Source organism: Periplaneta americana, chromosome 13 (genome assembly GCF_040183065.1).
Source record: "Periplaneta americana isolate PAMFEO1 chromosome 13, P.americana_PAMFEO1_priV1, whole genome shotgun sequence".
Taxonomy (NCBI): Eukaryota; Metazoa; Arthropoda; class Insecta; order Blattodea; family Blattidae; genus Periplaneta; species Periplaneta americana.
Window position 1 is genome coordinate 47,187,372 of NC_091129.1, and position 6,375 is coordinate 47,193,746.

Sequence of the window (6,375 nt, forward strand, 5' to 3'; positions counted from 1 at the left end):
CCATTTCGATTGTTTTTTGTTTGACACAGCGAGTGACTAGTGGCCAGCGAGCAACGTCGATTGCCGACGTTGGTGTTCCGTGTGTATTATCCAGTTGTTCCAAATTTAATTAAGATCGGTCGATTGGAAGGTAAGTAGTTTCATACATGCAGACAGACACACAGAAAGACGAACAGATCGAAAGAATAAGTGACACTAACACGCCCACATTTTAATAGACAGCTCACCAAGTCATCTAAGAAGGACCACAAGCGAAATCAAGCACACCTCGACACATGCGATTTTCCAAAACACGATGCCGAAATCTCTCCGAGTTACATCTTCATTCAAGAGATGACATTACACACGAAACAAAGATAATTGTGTGAGGGTAATTACTCTGGCGCCTTTACTATCCTGTGAAATGTATTACATTCATTTGTACACCTATTAATATCAAGCACAATCATCCAAAATAGAATAAACTAAAGATAGTATGTTACATTTCATGACGAAAAAGGATAGCGTAACTCATATTTATTGTCTTTTTCCTTCTCTAAACGCGAAAGACAAGTTGAAGCCACGACATTCACTTACACTGACATTAGGAACACAGGCAACGCAGTTCTCACGTTCTTTGAACTTCTATTCGCTAGGAACAGTGCTCGAAATGGTTACTTTTCTCAAAAGAGTCGTGATCTCCCAAATGTCTAGATCTTCCTAAACGATTCTTACAAGTAGGTAACAAATTAATGTTTCAGAATTCTCTAACATTCTGCCCTTCGGTTTGATACACACTTCTATATTGTCTGAAATGGATCTACCGTCTTTAATATCAGTTATAGCTAATGATGAATCCTGTCCTTCCAGGGAAACGAGGTTGTGCCTACGCTTCAACCATTAGTGTGAGTATCTCTGAACTCTGCACAGAGGTCAGATGTGTCATAAACATTACCAGCTTTCAGAAATACAAAGTAGTCCACACCTGTGGAGTAACGGTCAGCGCGTCTGGCTGCGAAACCAGGTGGCCCGTGTTCGAACCCGAGAAAGTTACCTGGTTGAGGTTTTTCCGGGGTTTTCCCTCAATCCAATACGAGCAAATGCTGGGTAACTTTCGGTGCTGGACCCCGGACTCATTTCACCGGCATTATCACCTTCATTTCATTCAGGCGCTAAATAACCTACATGTTGTCGTAAAATAACCCAAAAAAATACAAAGTATACTTCGGTGGAACATAAACTTTTCGCACTACGTGTTGGAAACTTCTGGAGTGAATTCATTTCATTTCATTTCATTTCATTTATTTAATACTATACACTTGAGCTACATTAGGCATTGCAGCCCGAAAGAGCAGAAGCTCGTGCTCGGGCGCAGTTCAGATCAGTTATACAAAATATATCACAAAATTAAGAGAGTTCATTGAGCACAATAACATTAATAAATGGTAAAATAATACAGCATGTAATAATAGGATCTATATACAAATAGGAAATACAAAAGTACATGAATATTAGTGTATCAATTTTTAACTCAATTAGCTTAAACAATTAAATAATTAATATGATTTGTTTCTTAAATCTATGTGTGTTCAGTGTACTTAGCTCAGGGTTAGCTCTAATTAATGCATTATATATTTTGGGTCCAAAATTTATGCTGTGTTTAAATCCAGCAGTTGTGTGGCATTTAGGAGTATTTAGAAAGAAACTAGTTTTGTCGCGTATGGTATTCATGAGGATCAAATTTAAATTTATTGTGGTTTTTATGGAAGTAAATCAGCAATGTCTGTTTATAAATTTGTTCTAGATTTGATACACCAAATTCCTGAAAAATTAATTTTGTAGGGTAATCAAATGGTTTATATAGACAAATTTTGATAATTCTTTTTTGGAGCAAATTTAAAGGATGGAGAGTCAATTTTGCCATTCCTCCCCAACCTAATATACCATACTGAATTACCATACTGAATTATTGATTGAAACAGAGTTAAGTACACAGTACGCAGAACATAAACAGATAAATAAGAGCGAAGAATGGAAAATTTGTGGATTGTTTTACGCAATCTGTTACACAGGAAGGAGATATGCTTGTCCCATTTTAAATGTTGGTCAAAAATAATGCCTAAATATTTAACTTGTGGGGACATACTCAAAGCGTTACATGAGCAAGTAGGTAGGTTACAATCATGTATTGTTATACTTCTATTATTTTTTTATTTTTAGTTGCTCAAGGCCATGTGATGTTAATGAAAATGGTATTAATTTTGTTTTAGAAACATTCAAAGAAAGTAAGTGAGCAACCAGCAATTCTTTAATAATATTAATACCACTGTTGGAATTTTGATAAGTTTCATTCCAACTCGAACCGCTAAAAATAACCACAGTATCATCAGCATAAGAATACAGAGTACCAGAATATTTCTCAATGTCAATTTTAAGTAAATCGTTGATATATATTAAAAACAAAACAGGACCTAAAATCGTCCTCTGAGGTACACCTATGTCAATGTTACGTGATTCACTAAGGTGATCATTTATTTTAGTTGCTTGAGTTCTGTTACTTAAGTAAGACTTAAATAATTTTTACTCTTTGTAATCCTCTATGGAGTGAAAAATCAGTTAAAGCCTTCATACTTTAGAGTGATTTAATATAGCACTACAGGTTAGAAGTCGACTCTCTCACTTACTACCACAATAGACAAGTAGCACCACAGTTCAGCAGTGTTGATGTAACCAGATGGTACAGAAAACAATTCTAACCTCCTTCCCACAGACGTCATGTACAATACTTGAGTCAAATATACGCTGGTATCGTGTTTACGAAACAACTGTTTCATCTCTAATAGGAACCATTTTTGTTAAACAACCTATGTCTTTTGACGCGTAGTTTCGAAGTTATAGTTGAAAATGTTTTCGCGTGGGCGTACGTCAATGTGTGCGAATGTGTGCACCCATGTTTGTTTGTTGAGATGTTTGTAAGAGACGAGAAGGGTTGTTCTTGTTTGTTTACGCTTAATGTTCAATACCTTTTCCTTTCAGTTCAGTGTAGTCATCAATTGAAAATGGATGTCTACGCAGTTTCCACCCATGCACCGGGGACGAAGAGATCCATCGTCTCGAAGGCGCTGATAAAGTCGAGCGAACATTGTGTGGTGAGGGTGATTTCTGTTTTGAAACTGTTATTGGTACATGTGGAGAGCTCTTCTTCCATTTCCGTGAGCCTCTCCATAACACATTACCATGTTGGCTAACTCGGGAAAAGACATAGGTTGTTTAATAAAAAGAGTTCCTTGTTGTTAGATTTATCACCCCTCAGAATATGTGGCAGAGGTTTTGAATCACTCTGTATATGCCGTGTCCTCTATAGCAGTTGTATGGATACTATGTAAAGTTAATCAATTATGACAAAATAAACACTTTAAATACGATATAAAAACAAATGTTTGTTATTATTCAAACCTCAGTAACTGCTATAGCCTAGCTCTGCTAGTCTAGATTAACATGATTTTTTTATAAGTCTTAGGTTCACCTGGATTTAGAGAGGCGAATTGCAAAATATCTGATATCACATCCCGTCTGTAACACACAGATATAATTGCATTTCATATAGACCGATTGCACTTGCCAGTTTTAAATCGAAATTGTGTGCATTTCAATAAAAGAACCCGTGACTTAATGGACGTCGTATTCAATAAAAGAGTAAAATATTTCAGTATGACCTCACACATCGGGGGTTTAGAGTCATAACAGCGTATCTACAAAATTGGCCATTTTGCCATATCTACATCATTACTGACTTGGGGAACCAATCTATTTAATGACAAAACAACGAAACGTCTACCTTTAACCGTTACAGAAATAGTGTGCTGCGTATCTACAAATGCACGTGATTATTTAATATCAGAACAACGTATCACCTTATACGTTATTTTGGCTCAATATATTACGCTATTCTGTTGAATGTCAGAACAACGTATGTGTAGATCCGTTGTTTTGTCTCTAAATGCGTATCATTTATTTTTAGATACGAAACCAATATAAAGAATATCTGCATCCTTATATTCACTCACTGTAAACAAAGGATTTTAAAAATGATTGTTATCCCTAGTGCACTCCAATTATACAAATTACCGGTACTGTCAGTCATGCAAAGATGTCGTTCGGTGAACTGGTGCTGAGCAATCAACGTGTTTTTTTAGAGGAATAAAAATTCTTGACCTGCTAAAAAATGAAAAAGTGTTACTGAAGATAATTTAGATTCAGTTAATTTACACAATGTCTTTTCAACATCAAGGATTAATACTGAAGCCTGCAATGGTAAGATTGTATACCGGTAATTTTGTTTCATTACTCGTCTTTAATATTCAATGTTAGAATTTTGATAGAATCAACAGATGTCAAGTGCGTTATAATTAATTATAAGCCATTTTACTTAAAATTAGTCACTACGTACATATTTCGAGTTAAAACTACCCATTTATGCAAATTCAGAAAATTACGGCCACATTCCACTATTCCATAATCTGAAACTTCAGAATATCGAGCAAAAGCAAATGAATTGCTGGATGATCAGTTAAACCGAAAGATTGCTCAAAATGTGTAAGGAAATGCAATTTCAAATTTACTCAGGCTGAGTGGCTAGCAATTCATCAAGAATTCTGGAATTTAAATGATACTGATAAGCAGCTTTTAACCAAAGATAGATTGTGAAAATTGAAAGTTTGTCAGACCTTGTATCTTGCAACGCTCGATTTGTCTGAATCGTTCATACGTGAAATGCTGTATGCATAAAAGAAATGAACATAATTTCGAGAGATCAAAGAGGACAGCACAAACCAGCTTGCCTAAATCAGATGTTGTAATGGAAAGAATTACATTACATATTAATGGTTTTCCAAAAATACTATCACGTTATGCCTGAAAATATTAAGAGAAAGAGTACTTGCTCCATCAGTTAAATCGTAGGAAAATGTTCAAACTGTACCGTACGTTGAAAAATGTGAAAATGGCAGCATAGCTACTGAAAAAGAATAATTTTATCGAAATATATTCACAACACAGATTTTAATTTGCTCTTCCATTTGCCTAAAAATGATTTGTGCGATACATGCTACAGATTTCCTCATATGAATGCCACAGACAAAGAAATTCACCGTGAAGATCAGGATGCTCACAATGAACAGAAATGTTTAACCAGGGCTAGAAAAGACAACATCAAGGCGGAAGCTGCAACTGGAAAATCTATGTAGCTGAATTTGATTTGGAGACTGTCTGCTAATGTCCCAAAACGGATGCTAAAGCGTTATTTTATGGGCGAAGATTGGCTGTGTACAACCTAACAACTTCTATAGAGAAGTCGCATGCTATGTGAAGTGAAAAAACTGCCAAACGTGGATCTGCAGAAGTTTCTTCATGGCTTTTTAATTTAATTTTCTACAAAAAATGCAGACATTAAGGATTGGAATTCCTTTTTCAACACATGCGGTGGACAAACCAGAATGTAAATATGTCTGCTATATTTCTGCATGCTGTTCAGCATCTTGACATCCCTGTAATCAATGATATGTCCTTTGAGTCAGGCCACTCACAAATAGAGAGTGACCCTGATCATGTCTAAATAGAGAAAAGAACAAAGTTACTTCACATCAGGATGATTCATTATTGTCAGAATGATAAAAAATACCATATAATTGAAATTCAGCACGTACCGAATTTTTCATAGCTGAGGCGCCACATGATAAAGGACAGAAAAGTTTTCAGTGTTGTAAATAATGTCGATTGGCTCAAGGTGGTCTGGTTTCAGTACAGGAACGCAATTATTTTAAATACAGCACCAGGACTTCTCAAGAATTTTGGCTTAGAAGAATACTAATCCGCAAAACTAAAACAAGAGTGCGAGATTCTTTCACTCTTCAGGCTTTATTTTCTTTTCTAGTTCCTATTGAGAAATAAAAACTTAAAGATCTTCTGGATTTACTCAATATGTGAATTATTCCTGAGCAGTATCACCACAATTCTATAAGTCATAAATAAATGACTTTACAGATGGGAAAGAAGCAAAAATTAATGAAGTTGATTATGATAATAATAATAATAATAATAATAATAATAATAATAATAATAATAATAATAATAATAATAATACCTAGCATTGTGATGCACTTGGTGAGCTAGGATAAGTAGAGAAATCCAGTTAAGAAAGCCAGTTATAACGGCTGGGGGGACCATCGTGCTAATCACACGATAGGCCTACCTCTATTCTAGTTAGTACATAATTTTCCACCTCTGCTCAGGCATCTGTGCTTGAGGCCAGCAGCTGGCTGGTCAGTCTGTACCATTAAAGTTCTGTACCACCACCACTACTACCACTACCACTACCACTACTACTACCACTACCAC